The 15,974-nt window shown below is 41.9% G+C and overlaps 1 long non-coding RNA gene across 8 annotated transcripts in view; it reads right to left on the bottom strand.

Annotated features, from left to right (window-relative positions):
* The window catches only part of LOC102950983, an 88,310-nt gene that overhangs the window by 67,102 nt on the left and 5,234 nt on the right, over window positions 1-15,974 (bottom strand). For 3 of the 8 annotated variants that reach the window (XR_006208089.1, XR_006208090.1, XR_006208091.1), the window contains exon 2: window positions 4,078-5,102. The exons of the other annotated variants lie outside the window; for them this stretch is intronic. This is a non-coding gene — a long non-coding RNA (uncharacterized LOC102950983). The remainder of the gene's footprint in view (window positions 1-4,077; window positions 5,103-15,974) is intronic. 8 annotated transcript variants of the gene reach the window in all.

The following is a 15,974-nucleotide window of genomic DNA, read 5'->3' as shown; positions in this document are numbered from 1 at the left end:
AAAATAAAAAAACACTTTCTTATGCTACTCATTAATTTATTTTTCTAAAAATCTATTCCTACATTTTAATTCTATTTATTTTTTCTTCCTCTTTTGCCTTATACTCCCTCTTTCCTCCCAACTATGATGCCTCCTCCACATAGTGGCAAGAAAAAGCCCAAATTCAGGTACAAGAAGTCTCTTATTTTGCTACATGTTGCCAAATAGTTTACATTTTTATACCTGGTGCCTCCTTTTGCTCTTTTTTTTTTTTTTTAATTTGTATGATGTTTCTTTATTATGGGAAGACAGGAAAGAGGACCGCAGTAGGAAAAAACCAGGGAGCAGGAGAGCACAAAAGCAAAATAAGGATTCATTTCATGCCGTATTAGCACACCATCATAAGGCTTCTGACTTTGTCGTTCCTGGCACATCTCCACCCCCAAATGCCACTCACCAACCGGTCTGGTGGTTTTACTTCTGCCTTTTCTGTCAAGCCCACCCACTTCATTCCATTTTGACCCTCTCACCCTAATTCAATCTCCCCCCGATTAGCCCTTGTGCACTGACACCCACTCTTGCCCGTCCAGTGTGTGTCCCACACTGTAGACGGCATGCCCCCAAAGGACTTTTAAGCCTCATGTTAAGCACTGTAGGGAATAATCATAGCAGTCATCATGACCACTGTTAAAATTTGTTGAGCACATCCTGTGTGCCAGGTTATGATTTTTAATGCTTTAATACCAAAGTCACCTAGGCTTCACAATCCTGGACGTAGATATTATTATCTTAAAGGTAATGAAATTGAAGCCCGGGAATGAATGTAGGTAATTTGCCCGAGGAGACACAGCAATCAGGGGGCAGAACCTATTTAGAAACCCTACTCTAGAAGAATTATTAAGAAATATGTACATAATTAATATTTGGGTATACAGCAATGCCGGTGGGGTCACACTCAGGGGTAAGTGGTTGCACAGACCCCGCAGGATGGGAAGTGAGTTGCATCCACCCCGCAGGATGTAAGTGAGTCCCCCACCTGGACTGCTGAGTTGGGAGACTACGAGGCTGCATCTGGGCACTAGTGGGAAACTGAGGGATTAAAATGTCTGTCCTGGGCCAGGTTCTGGCTGGAACGGGGAGTGCATTTGTTTCCTACTGCTGGTATAAAAATGATCACAAATCTAGTGGTCTGAAACAATACAAACTTGTTATCTTATGGTTATGAAGATGAGAAATCCCAAGGGGGTCTTACTGGGCTAAAAACCAAGGTAGGCTGGGAGGGCTCCATCCCTTTCTGGTGGCTCCAGTGGAGGATCCAATCCTCGCCTTTTCCAGCTTCCAGAAGCTGCCCTTGTTCCTTGGCTTGTGGCCCCAACCCAGGAAATGCATCGCTTACTCTCCCTCAGTCCTTACAACTGCTTCTCTGACTCTGACCCTCCTGTCTCCCTCTTTCACTCTTAAATGGACTCTTCTGATTATATGGGGCCACCTGCCTAATCCAGGATGATCTCCCCACTCAAGGTCCTCAACTTATACACATCTGCAAAACACTCTTCAGCCACATAAGGGAATATGTTCACAGGTTCCAGAACATTTTGAGGATGCATTATTCTGCCTCCCACGGGGGCTTGAGTCTTACTTGCTTTCCTATCCTTCATGTCTGCCGCACAATAGGTACACAAACCTTTGATGAATGAATAAATGAAAGAATTGATTTCAAGAAACACCCCCAGAATAATAGAGTGTCTGTCTCAGGAGTGTAAGGAAATGCTGCCGTTTTTAACTTGGAAATTTGGAGCGGGGGGGGATAGTTTTCTTAATCTTAATTCCTGTGGTTTGGACAATGCCAAAATTAATGGTGGTGCCTGAGGTTAATATTAGGTAGTGCTGAATGAATTCTTGATTTGCCAGTTCTTTTTAAAAAAAAATTTTAATGTTGATTTGTTTTGAGGGAGGGAGAGTGTACAAACAGGGGAGAGGCACAGAGAGAGGAAGAGAGAGAGAATCCTAAGTAGGCTCTGTGCTGCCAGCACAGAACCCGACGCGGGGCTTAAACTCCGGAACCGTGAGATCGTGACCTGAGCCTAAACCAAGAGTTTAGGTTGACAGACTCTTGGTCAGCTTGGTCAGATTCTTGGTTAGCTTGATAGACTGAGCCACTGAAGTGCCCACATTTTCCAGTTGTCTTAGTCAGTTTGGGCTGCTATCACTGATTACCATACACTGGGTGGCTTATAAACAACAGAAATTTCTCACATTTCTGGAGGATGGAAGTGTAAGATCAGGGTGCCAGCATGGACATATTCTGGGAGAGCCCTCTTCCCGCTTGCAAATGGCCAACGCCTCATTGTATTCTCACAGGGAACTAGTTCTCTGTCTCTTCCCTTTCTTTTTTTAAATTTTTAAAAATATTTTATTTTTGAGAGAGAGAGACAGAGCGTGAGCAGGGGAGGGGCAGAAAGAGGGAGACACGGAATCTGAAGCAGGCTCCAGGCTCTGAGCTGTCAGCACAGAGCCCAACATGGAGCTTGAACTCACAAGCTGTGAGATCATGACCTGAGCCGAAGTCAGATGCTTAACTGACTGAGCCACCCGGGTGCCCCCTCTGTCTCTTCTTATGAGGGCACTAATCCCATCTGCGAGAACTCTGCCCTCATGACCTGGTTACTTCCCAAAGGCCCCAGCTCCTAATACCATCACATTGAGGATCAGGATTTCAACATATGAATTCGGGGAGGGGGACATAAACATTCAGCACATAGCATCAGTCTCTTCTGAACATCGCCATCTTCTAACTACAGCAGAGGACAGAGAGCTGATAAGAACGGAACTATGTAGAATCCTCTTTCTTCTGCAGGAGACAGTGGGAAGGAGGGTTGAGTTCCTAGCTCAGCAGCAGCCTCTATCTTCCATGGGAAGAACGCGTCTCCTCTCCTAGCTGTAGCAGTTGTGCCTGGAGTAACTCCACTGAGGCCCAGACAAAGTGTGGTCTTTCAGGAGCTCCACGCTAACCAGGATTTAGCTCAAGACTCTTAGCAGGATTTATAAGGTCCCACCTGCTCTGACCCTTGCCTACTTTCCAGTCTTGCCTTCACCCCCCCCACACCCCAGTTACGTCAGCCTCCAAAGCCAACTCCTTCTGCTGCAGGACCTTTTGACGTGCTATTTCACCAATTTTGAAATACTTCTTCTAACCAATTAATTCCTACTTACCTTGGGCGTGGCCTAAAATCATATCCTGAGAGACATTTTCTTTAACCTGCAAATCTAAATCAGTGCTCTTTCCTCATTAAAAGGTCATTAAAAAAAAATGGCATAGAGTCAGGAACTGGGGGCCTGGACTCACGCTGACTGACACTATATTCTGAGCCCACCACTCATTAGCTGTGTGGCCTTGAGCAAGATGTGCAGACCTTCATGACTTTATTTCTTTATCTTTATTTTTTTGATGTTTATTTATTTTGAGAGAGAGAGCATGCACGTGTGCATGCACACAAGTGGTGGAGGAGCAGAGAGAGAGAGAGAGAGAGAGAGAGAGATTGAGAATCTCAAGCAGGCTCCGCACTATCAGAAGGGAGCCTGATGCAGGGCTCCATCTGACAAACCGTGAGATCATGACCTGAGCAGAAACCAAAAGTCAGACGCCCAACAGATTGAGCCACCCAGGTGCCCCTATTTCTTCATCTTTAAAATAGGGCTAGGGGTACCTGGGTGGCTCAGTCGGTTGGGTATCCAACTTTCAGCTGAGGTCATGATCTCACTGTCCGTGAGTTCGAGCCCCACATTGGGCTCTGTGCTGACAGCTCAGAGCCTGGAGCCTGCTTCAGATTCTGTCTCTCTCTCTCTCTCTCTCTGCGCCTCCCCCACTCGCATTCTGTCTCTCTCACTCTCAAAAATAAATAAACATAAATAAAACGGGGCAAATAATAGCATCTACCACAGGAGGATATATGAGGATTAAATGGGATAATCCACATAGAAAGTTTGGACAAGGGGGTGTACTATTGGCATAAGCTATTGTTTTCCTTTCTAGCAGTTATCCAAATTGTAATTATAAAATTATTTTTGTTATTACTTAACATCTGTTTTTCTACATACCTCAGGTTGTAAGGCAGCAAGGCAGTGTCTCTCTCTCTGGTTCCTACTGTACTTGTGGTGCCCAGCACACTGCCTGCCATGTTACAGGCTCTTGATAAACATTTCTTGAGTGAATGGATGAATGTATTTCCTATTCCTAGGCCGGGTCCCATAAAAAAAAGCTCACTTTGTCAGAAAGTAACCGATATTATTAAAGAACATTGTCTGCACATTTTTGATTGTCAGATTCTGGGCTGATTAGCAGCCTAGAGTTAGATGTGACATTCACCGTCTCTCCCTTTCTGGGGCCCGTTCTCACGCAGGGCCTCGTGATGCTCATTGCCAGGCAGATTTATGAAACATCTCAACAGACGCTTACATTCCATATGTTACAATTTACACATTCCTGCTGGGGTCAAGGTGGGGAATGGCATGCGTGCTAATAGCTGCATTTCTCACATGAACTTTCACATAAACCCTTTTCCCAGCTCGTTTCACTGATACATTATAATATACTTTCATAAACATTTTTTTCAAGGTCATGAATGAATGCTTCCTAATTTCCATTTTTAGAGGATTACAAGTCTCGAAAGGGCAGCTAGAGGTTTCTTAGCCAAGCCCCATCCACAGGCCAGAACTCCATCTGACCTATTCCAGCAGATCTCCAAAGAAACAGGACAATAACATTTTTCAGGGAATCTCTCAAGTTCTCACTGGTTCTTCCTTCCTTAGGTTTCAAAGATACTCTGGCCGTACGTGTTGATTGCGCAGTTTTTACTCTAATTATATTTGAAGTCCTAGAAAAAGCACGCTTTTGCCAGAAAACATCCAACACAATTGCTCAACCCAAATGGCCACTGCTGAGCCAGTTCGTCATGTCGGTGGAAACCTCCCACAGAGTGCTTGCTTCTTGGCAAGAAGGAGGACCCACACCAGTCTTCCTGTGCCTTCTTTTTCTTTCTGACCTGAATTGTCAGTCAAGCTAGATCTTTGTTCCATTTGTCAAAACACCATTGTTCTCTCTCTTCCCTGTGGCAGTTTCATTTCTATTGTTAAAAAAAAAAAATCAGAAGTCAGTGCAGCCTTGGGTTGTTGAAAGCAGGTCTTAGTGACTGGGCAGCCTAGCTCGTGGCCAAGAGCCAGCCTCATCTTTGGTGTCCAACAGACCATGGAAATAATCTCGGGCCAAGCAACTTTGGCTCCATTGGGAGACGACAACCTACAAAAGAATTTCTGTCACCCACATTGTTCTGTGCTGGGGTAACTTATTGGATTCTGGTTTCTACAACAGGGTAATCTCCCAGTTATGATATCTCATGTAAAATAATAAGCTTATTAAAAATAAAGCTTATCATTTGTCTTTTTCTTTCAAATTTATTTTTTGGGGGGCGAGGGGTGGAGGGAAAGGGGGACAAAGGATCCAAAGTGGGATCTGTGCTGACAGCAGTGAGCCCGATGAAGGGCTCGGATTCACGAACTGCGAGATCATGACCTAAGCTGAAGTTGGACACTCAACTGACTGAGCCACCCAGGCGCACCGTGCACCAAATCTTACCATTTTTCTAAGAGAAATGTTTTTTAAATCTGCTTTTTGAAGAGTCTGCGGCCCCAGGCTATTGAAAAGACACATGCTGTTTAGTGGTAACCTAGGTTGATCTTACTCAAAAGCGATTTCATGTGAGGATAGGATAACAGACATTTTTAGATGTTGAGTAGAAATACTATAATTTTGGATACTCCCACTATCGTGATTTTTTTTCCTCCCCATCTCTGACATGATTTTCCCCGGAAGATGTATTTTAAACAAAATTCAAAATTCAATACCTCTATTAGACTGGCCTCTAAATGTTGCTTAAGGGAAAAGTGATTTCTCCAAAAATGGATAAGTAATTCCTTTTCCTGTCTCTGTAAATGGTTTTTCAAAATAGCTGTTGGGATAATTTATTTAATAGATCGATTGGGAGTTGAATTGGGCATTTTAGGGGACTCCTGAAGATCCTAGAAACTTTCAGGAAGAAAAAGCTAATTTATATATGAGCTCAGAAACCAGAATGGCTTTGGATTTCCCAAAAGCAATGCTAGAAGCTGAAAGGCAAAGAGCGATGTCTTCAAAATTCGAAGAGAGAATTATTTCTAATCTATCATTATATAGTCGGACAAATAGGAATCAAGTGAAGGTTGGGATAAAGTCATTCTCAGGCCTACAAGCCCCCTCTGCATCCATGTCCACCTTTCTTCACCTTGCTCTGGGCCACCAGAGGCTGACCTGTATAGATTGCCATGATGGGCTTTCTTGCCTTCCACTTCCAGTAGGATTGGGCTAATGGGAAATACTGGCAGAGTTTGGAGGGAGTCTGCCATTTTCTATCTGTGGGACTTTGGACAAATGACAAGCTTTCTATGCCTCATATATACAATGGGGATGTTTATATGACTTTTCCTCAGAGTTTCTGTAGGGATAAAATGAAATAATCTAAGAAAATATGTAGCATAGTGCCAGTCATTCAACAAACACCCAATAAAAGGTAGCCATTATTATTTATTGTTATTCCTATCCTTGTGCCACTGCTAGCCTGCCCAGACCTGTCCACTCTTCAAAGAAGCCAAATGACCCAAATGGCAGGAATGCCACCCTCATAAGCTTTAAAGCTTCATTTGTGAATCCTGAAAGGCTGCAAACAAAACAAAACAAAACAAAACAAAACAATAATAACGAAAAACTGAACCAAATGAAGAAGTTTCATGCCCAGCCTTTGAAGCATGGCTTAGGCTAAGAGAGCTGCTCTTGCTTTCTGGGTTGGACCCCAGCAGGGTGGGGCATCCTTCAGCAGCTGGCTCCAAGTTCTACCCACAGTCTTCAGTTCATTATCACAGTGCTCACTGCCAGAGATAAAGGGGAAACTGGAACCAAGATGCATTTCTGAGAAGAGTGGTGGTCCCAAATACCTGACTGAGGACCCACAGCTGTCTTCCTAAGGCACTCAGCCAGCCAGAGCTGTCTCAACTTTTGAGTCTGGGACTCCCTCCCTGGGATATTTAACCCGTCTCTCCTACCAGCTGTATGAGAAGTTCCAGAAAGTCAACTGTAATGGAGTCTTGTCTTTTCATATAACCGGAAGGTGCCAATTTGCCCCTATGAAGCCATTTTCCTTTTTAAATTGGTAATATCCCTTTAGCTCACAACTTCAGGATTGTTTGTGCAAGTGGGAGTGAGGAGGGGAGACACATGTAAACAGAAGCTGCCTTTGTAAGAAGAAAAATTGAGAAGGCTCAGCTCAGTAAATGTCAGGAACGGTTGTGTGTGCGTGTGTGTGCATGCACAGGTGAACATCTATAGTACATGTGAGCTCTGGGTTTACAAAGGTGCATTTTCCTCTTCTTGTGACCATCAGAAAAGGGCTAGCCCTGAGATCTTTTGTGAGCCACCTTGTTGGAAGCCTAAGTGGACCCTTCAATAGAGTTTCCTCCTGCTTTATCTAAACACAATATTGGTGTACTCATACATGCCATTGCTCCTCTCGATTCAATCCTGCACATGAAAATTCAGGTCTGAAGAGAGGCAGAGAAAGAGAGGGGGGAATCATTTAGAAAGGGAAAAAAATTGCTTTGGGATTCCTTGAAATAGTAAGTTCTTTCTATAACTCCCCTACAGTGCAGTGATACTGTTATTCACTATTTAACAAAAAAAAAAATTTAATTTCAGGGACACAGCCATTGTATGAAGCAGGGCATGCCAGAATTTGATACAAACAGGAAGCGGGTGGGTAGACTTTAGTGGACACCGTGTGGTTGGAAACAGTTTCTGTGACAAAAGCAATTTAATTTTAATTGGGTCTGTGGATCTTGTCATAATTGGGCTGGACCCTAAGTATGAATCTGAGAATAAGCTAGGCCAAGGGCTTCTGCAGAAGTGGATCCCCGAAGTTTATCTACTTCACTTCCTTCCAGAATTCGGATGCTACACCACACAGAGCATTGACTGTTGTTCTGGCTGCATTACATCCTCAGTGGTTAATAGTGGGCAGTTCCCACCTCTCAGCATCTATTTCCTCATCTCAGAAATGGGGATCATAACCATTAATTAAAATGGTTGTTATGAGAAGTAGAGAGAATGTATGAGAGAGACCAGCCACTCAGTAAATGATGGCCAATAATAATAATAACTATTATTACGAAAAGAAGAGAAGGAGAAGGAGGAGGCAAGAAGGAGGAAAAGGGGAGGAAAGCCAATTCTAATTACATAAAGAAGTCACCCCACAGGGCCATCTGGGTAGCATAAGAGTGATTTTATAGCACACTTTGAGAAATTTTACTTAACATTCTCTTAAATAAGCTCACTAATTTTCCTGATGGGATTATTCTTTGTTTCTAGGCTTCCAACATTTTATTCTGTTTTAAGTATACAATATTTTAGGTCTGACATCGAAAAGTGCATCGTCTGTTTTTATCTTTCTCAGCCTCATCCACATCCTTGGTTACTGTTGCCAGGTATCCTGGGGTCACCCAAAGTACTTTTGTTCTAGAGACCTTTCAAAGTAAGCCAAGGGAGCAGTTTAGAAAACTTCACTTGTTTGTAGACAAAAATATATTAAAACAACCAAGGGAGAAATTACTCTATGGGATAATTATTTTTAATGCCTTACTGGACACGTTTGAAATGCTTTTTGAGTCCTTTGGGAGTCAAGTTAGGAGAAAATCTTTGTTTTATTTTGTTTTACATCTTGGAACTTGATCTTTGATAAATGTCTGTGATGCTTGCACGTTGTGTAACACTCCCCCCCCCCCCCCCCGCCCGCCATGCTGTCAGGATTTCATCAGCCTTAAACAGGCAACAAAAAATACAGGGTGGAGAGGATTAACGGTTTCTTTGTGGCTTTCTGGTTATCTTCCTTTGATTATGCTACTAAATGCAGTTTGGAAAGGCTTGTGGTGCTTTGGGTTTGATGAGCCACTCGCTTCAATTCAGTTCCAAACCAGAAGAGCTCCCCCTTGGGGCATCCTTGTTGCTAAACGTCTGCAAGGCATCATTTACTAATTCAAACAAAAAAGATGGTTGTCAGTGTGTGAGATATCCCTGGATGTCAGGTCCTCCATAAGTTATAACGATGCTTTCTTAATTTTAACAATATTGTGATTAGGTAATTATTTACAGGCCCACCATAGGCCCTCTCTCTAAAACTTAATGAAGTGGCCTTTAGTCTCCCTGATTACCACAGGGGAGAACTGAAGAGAATTCTTGGACCTGGTACGAGGGAGGGTTGTAACAAGGTTATTTCTTACAGTGGAGCTTCCACACCCTGCTTCAATAGTGACCAAGTCCTACAGCACAGCCAGACAGAACAAGTTGAGAGCAAGGACTGGGTGCCTCCTGTTTGATTATTGGGACTGCGATATGTACTCCGTAAGTGTGAACAATGAATGCTGTGACAGAAGGATGGATCTTGCCTCCCATGGGCCTGACCTTAGGGAGAGCTCTGCCACTAACCAGCAGGGCAATCTGGGGCAAGTCATATAATGTTTTATCTGAAAAATGAGGGCTAGATGCTCTTTAAAGTGCCTTGCAGCTGTAACCTGCTGCAAACTGCTGTTTCTTTTTTTTTTTAATCAAAAAAATTTTTATTTATTTTTGAGATAGAGACAGAGCACAAGTGGGAGAGGGGCAGAGAGAGAGGGACACACAGAATGTGAAGCAGGCTCCAGGCTCCAAGCTGTCAGCACACAGCCTGACGCGGGGCTCGAACCCACAAACCATGAGATCATGACCTGAGGCTGAAGTCAGACACTCAGCCAGGCACCCCTGCTGTTTCAACCCAGAGAAAAATTACCTTACATATCCTGTGTGAAGTGAATGTTACCTGGGAAGGTAGCATATTGAATTAGGAAAAGGAGATGATCGAGAATTTCTTAGAAAATATTTAGAACCCTCTTGCTGCTGCACCTCCCCCAAATTACTTAAAGTATGCCCAACATTTATTTAAAAGTGAAGAAGCCCAGCTATCTCAAATATACTTGTCTTTTGAAAATGGTTCTATTGATGGAATTCAGGAGGGAACTCTAGTCTCCATGGGGGTCTCCAAGCACGTGACCCATCTGAGATGACAGGTGAATTTTTCTATTTTTTATATCTGTATTTCAAACACAGAGATAGATGATCAAGGAGCAGCTTTGGCATTTTGCACTCATCTCAGATCCAGTTAAGATAGACATAACTAGAACTGTGTTCAGTGAATGCAATTGCCTTAAGGAAATAGGGCAAAATTGGCCTAACAGATGTTCGTGTTTACCTAATAATAATAATAATAATAATAACAACAACAACGACACACTGTGTTTATCTGGAGCACAACTGAATTGTTCCTGCTGATTTCAAGGTCCTAGTGCAAAATCCTGCATTCAGATCCTGTGGATTTATCACACCCACTGGAGGACATCGGCTTTCGAAAGCTCTGAATGGATTATCCTCTTCCAAGAGTGGGCTCATCCTTTCCAAAAGATAACATCTTGTTTCTCTGGCCTGAATTTCCCTAGACTTCTTTCAAAACACAATTCGTGAAAACAATGTGTGAGAACACATGACTATGGGAAGTGCTCACAGGATTACTGCAATAAATATGTCAGGTATATAAACTAACTGATGCTATTTATTTGGTCTGTAAGAAGAAAGTATTGGGATACAATAAATTACAGTCATTTTTCAACATCTCAGATTTCTCCAGTAACACATATATGTCGGCAGACCTTAGTGGATCATGCTAATTTATTTGTAAATCATCAAAGGAAAGAATAAAACATATGTTCCCAGGCAAGTGAATGGAATGGAAAACCGAATCGGGCAACAGTAATATTTTCCTCCCCCAGAAGTAAACATGTCAACATGGTGAAGAGGGTTTTGTCCCACTTCTGGCTGAACTTTGAGCGGTGAGATGGCTAATGCCGAGGGACCCAGCTTTGCAGTCCTTTCTCACAAAGCATTCCATGATTCAAGAAAAGGGCAGTCTGCAGCGTGACATGGAGAACTAGGTCAGAATAATATTTCTTAATGGTGATTCCTACAATGTTCTATTAATTACAGCAGTGGTTCAGAATTTTCTGTGCCTTGGTAGGTTGTATTTTTAAGTAGGCACTAATTTTTTTTTAATTTAATGTGATATAAAACGGAGTTCGAAGGAATCCCTACTATGTAAGTGGTGAAAAATGATGTAGGGGAGTAGAAAAAAACATGTACTTATCCATATATATACACAGCACAAGTCGGTATTCCAAAGATGATCTTTGTGAACATAAAAGTTTATGTTGCTTTTGATTTGTGTGGTTTAAAAAAAAAACACAATAACACTAGCAATGTTTAGGGATCTTGGAGCATAACATCAGAACAGAAACTCTTTGCCCTAAATTCACGTGTACTCTCTGGCTTCCTCTCTTATTGCTTCACATAGATTCTCCCTCTTTTCTGGCTAAATTAGTTAACCCACAGTTGCCTTTGTGGAAGGCATCCCTACAACATGCCTTGCCTTTTCTCACCTGCCTGTTTTTGTTCCCATCATTTATTGAGGCTGGGGAGAGGCACCCTCCAGCTCCACTGGAGTGGGGTGGGAGAACCTAGCTCAAGGGCCCCTCCTCCATGAAGCTTCTTTTTACCCCAGCTAGAAATGATGGTCTCTTCTCAAGCAGGCTTCCTCAACCTCAGCACTGCTGACATTTTAGGCGCGATAATTCTTTGGGGGGGGGGGACGGACTGTTTAGAGTGTTTAGCAGCACCCCTGGCCTCTAGATGCCAGTAGCACCCGCCTTCCTACCTCCACCAAGTTGAGACAATCACAGTGTCTCCAGACTTTGCCAGATGCCCCGCCCAGGGGGAGGTAGGAAATCACCCCAGTTAAGAGCTACTACTGCCCTAGGGCTCTCCCCAAATCAGATCACAAAGAGAACAAGGGTCAGGTTCCTAGCAGTGTTTTGGTTCACATTGAAATTTATTTGATGATTAATGAACAAAAGGTGTTTTTTTTTCTTTAATTATCAGTTGGCAGTTTCTGAAAATTAATGCATTAGGTTAGTTTGAATCAGGTCAGACTCAGAAAACTATAAAAAGGAATTACATTACTGCCTCTTTCTTTTTAGAAAAAGCTTGGGTTTTTTTGTTTGTTTGATTTTTTAAAGAACTATAATTTTGTTACTGCACCATTGGATTGAAATGAGAAGCCACCAGAGAACGTCTCTGCATCTTTTGAAACGTTATTGTTGAAGTCACTAACCATTATCTGATGACCCTTAGAGAAAGGCCAGTAAGCTAAGTTTCTGTCAGAGTTTAGTACTAGAAAATTTTATCTTTTCTGAAAAAACTGGGTTTTTTCTTACTATTTCATAATGGGAGATGTGTAACTAGTTTTATTTTCCTTTTTTGACTTGGCTGTTGGGAAGCTCAGAACTAAGTTTTATGCTCAATTACAGTAATTATCTTCATCCTTTGATTTCTAATATTAATCCAACTTTTTGTTCTCCTCACTAGCCACAATTAACTCTTGTCTTTCACTTTTGTTCTGATTGCTTTCTTGAATCTTTTTTATAAAATAAAATTTTAAGCAAGTGGAGTCCTTACCAACCAGGACACTTTGGGAAGTAAAAAGAGAGCAATTAATGATTAAGCTGGACAACAGCTTAACCTGAGACTGTTTGGGGTAAGATAAAAATGTGGTGTCACTCTAGAAATAAATAATAAACATAACAGAGAACAACAGTTATTCCATTCTCAGGTTGGGGATAATTAAAGATAAACATATGCCCTAAATAGAGAATCAAAGTTATGTGTTTATCATTCATTGTGTGTCACAACTGTTGATTAGAGTTTAATATTTATTACCTCTTAGGAAATTTTGTAATTAGCCACTGTATCGGGAGAGAAAAAAATCTTGGGCTTTCTTAAATGTATTTAATTTCTACTAAAAGGGAGAGGGAGATCCTTTAGGTCTGGAACAGTGATCACAATAGAAGTTTCATTTGTGTGTGATTTATGGAGACTTGGAATAAAGGCACTATTGACCAGTATCAGATTTCTAATGACTCTATCTTGTTTTTCCTAAGCAACTTCTCATAAACTTTTGTAATATCTTAAGCAGCCAGCTGATACTATGTTCAAGCCTGTTTACAGAGCTATTAATAAAAGCTATGTGGCAACTCCAGGAAGAGAGTCAAACCATTTTTTTTCTCTTCATTGGCTGAAAACAGTTTTCTGCTTATTTTGAAAAACATGAGATCACTAAAGTTCTTGATATATGCTGGATATTCTGCAAAGAAACTCAGAGAAAATAAATGGGATTCTAACTTATTACCTAAAGGACTCATAGTCAAAAAGGAAAGTCATTGCCAATGCCTTGACTGCAAAGTCTTTCCTATGTGGAGTGAGATTTCAATGTGGTACAGGTGAATTTAAAAGAAGATGGGACTTTTTTTCTGTGTGTGCTCAGAATCATGCTGTAATTCAAGTTCTTGGTGGCTGATCTGTTTTTTGAAGTAAATTAATATTCTCTGATTAAACAAACTGAAAATTTAAGAACTACCATTTATTGATTTCTGACTACATGCCAAGCACCATGCAGGCACTTGACAAGCGTTGTGTTAATCTGTTCTCAAAACAGCTCTATGAAATGAATGTATCATTAGCTCCATTTTTACAGTTATGAACCTTAAGCCTCAGGGACAACAAAGAATAAAGAGACGATCAGAGCCATCTGATCTCTAAGCCCTGCTCTTTATACTATTTCATACTGCCACGGTAAAAAAAACTATCAGTGTGAAAATGTAAAGCTCAGCTCTGGGAGCAAGGAGAATGGCCAGAGAAAGATAACAATAATAGTAACAGCAGCATTTAGGTAGCAAGCACTCTATGCCAGGTAGTTACATATGTCTCATTTAATTCTTGCAACAGTCCTGTGAGAAAGGTACTATGCCCACTTTACAAACAGAGAAACAGGAGAGAAAGTGATATACTCTCCAGCACCCTGTAGCATTTCTTGCCCTGGTTAGTTCCCATGTTACAAGTGGTCTCGATGTTTCTGTGTGTGTGTTGCTTAGCATTTTGCAGTTTTTAAATCACTGTTTGCTTTATTTCATTCTTACGATCATCCTCATTTTACAGATAAGGATATTGAAAAAATCAAGAGCTTAAGCTATTTCCCCAAGGCCATGGCCATTGGATTATTGGCAGAAACAGGATTTGAGCCCAGGTGTTTGTTTGTTTGTTTTTAATTTGAGAGAGAGGCAGAAGGAAAGAAAGAGAGAATCCTAAACAGGTTCCACACTCAGCATGGAGCCCTACATAGGGCTCAATCCCACGACCCTGGGATCATGACCTGAGAGGAAATCAAGAGTCAGATGTTCAACCAATGGAGCCACCCAGGCACCCCAAGCCAAGGTAATTTTATACCTAGCCCAGGATTCTTTATTCTGGACCACACTGCATATCTGAAATGTGGCTGTAAGGAACAGTACAATCCTAAACTTTTCAAGCTGATGCTGACCTATATAGCCTTATGTACTGAAAGGAAAGAATCTAAGCTTGATTTTGAAGCAGAAGCCATATATTTCCTGTTTCAGGCCTGGCTGTAGGACAGAATGATTTCGGTTCACTTTAAGGTGGCAACCACTTTGCTTAAGGTCAGACTTGTTGGCAACGGGCTTCTCTTCCTGCCCTTCTCCCTGATCCAACAACAGTGCAGATTTTCTTAACTCACACCAATATTGATACTAAGTGTAGAACTTATCAACTAATTAGAAGCAAAGGAAAACAGAGGCTATATGAATACAGGTAACAGTCACCATTTATAGAGTGCTCTCCATGAACTAGGAAATTTACATGACTTTCCTCATCCAGTTCTCTCAACTTGAATAGGTGCTGTTGTTTTTATCTTGAAGAGGAGAAAATGGAGTGTTGCACAGGTAACTTTCACACTCAGCTGGTGGTGGTGATTTTAATCCAGCCCTATAGAAACTGCCACCCTCCTGATTCCGTAAATTCAGCCCCCTGATAGGCAGAGATCTGTCCAGAGCAAACATTCCAAATCCTTCAAGCCCTTCTTGCCCCTCGACAGTAAGGTAGGATGCTAACAAACACATTAAGATAGGGCAGTGCAGGTAAAAGATGGGAAGAAGCGGGAGTATATTTGTTCCCGTCCCCGTCTTACTTTTAGTCCTCTAGTCTAGAAAATCTCCTCGTTCCTTCGTAGCAGTTATCCCTATCTGAAAGTATCTGCCTTGTTTGCGTGTAATTTTTCTGTCATCCCTACTGGAATGTAACCTCTGTGTGAGCAGAGTAGAGCCTGTCCTCTTACTCCTGTCTTTCCGGTCCCTGCCACAATGCTTGGCACAACGGAAGTGTCAGTAAATAGTTTACCCCATAGTGAATGAATTGATAGCACGCAAAAGCTGAGATGTCCCTGCTGAAAAAAGGGGGACTATTCCCTTTCTCTGGTAAACTCCTTGATTAAAGAGAGAGAGAGAGAGAGAGAGAGAGAGAGAGAGAGAGAGAAAGCTTTGGAACAATCATTTCTAAAAGGCAAAGAAACCCTTGGTTTGCCAAGATTTACAGAGAGCTGTGATTATGAGCTTTGCAAGCCATTGCTCCTTAAACATTGTCAGATTTTTTTGTCTTGGTAAACCTCTGCTAGGAATTCTGACAACTCCCCTTCCTCACCCCTCCACCCCTCTTCTCCCAGTCCATCTCTAGTGAATACACATCCTTCTCCTGCCGACCAGCTACATATCCGGGTTCACAGACGAAGGCCCAGGTGGCTCTTCACTAATGGCTCATCCGTTATCTGTATGAAGAGTCAGTGCCTTTTCTGAGTAGATTTTTTTTTAAAGCTAAATTGACCTTTGGGGGGGGGGGAGCATTCTACAGATAGCAATGTTTTGCTCTCTATTCA

This window comes from Panthera tigris, chromosome D1, assembly GCF_018350195.1.
Source record: "Panthera tigris isolate Pti1 chromosome D1, P.tigris_Pti1_mat1.1, whole genome shotgun sequence".
NCBI lineage: Eukaryota > Metazoa > Chordata > Mammalia > Carnivora > Felidae > Panthera > Panthera tigris.
Note: the sequence above shows the minus strand (reverse complement) of the source record. Positions and strands in the feature narration are given on the sequence as shown.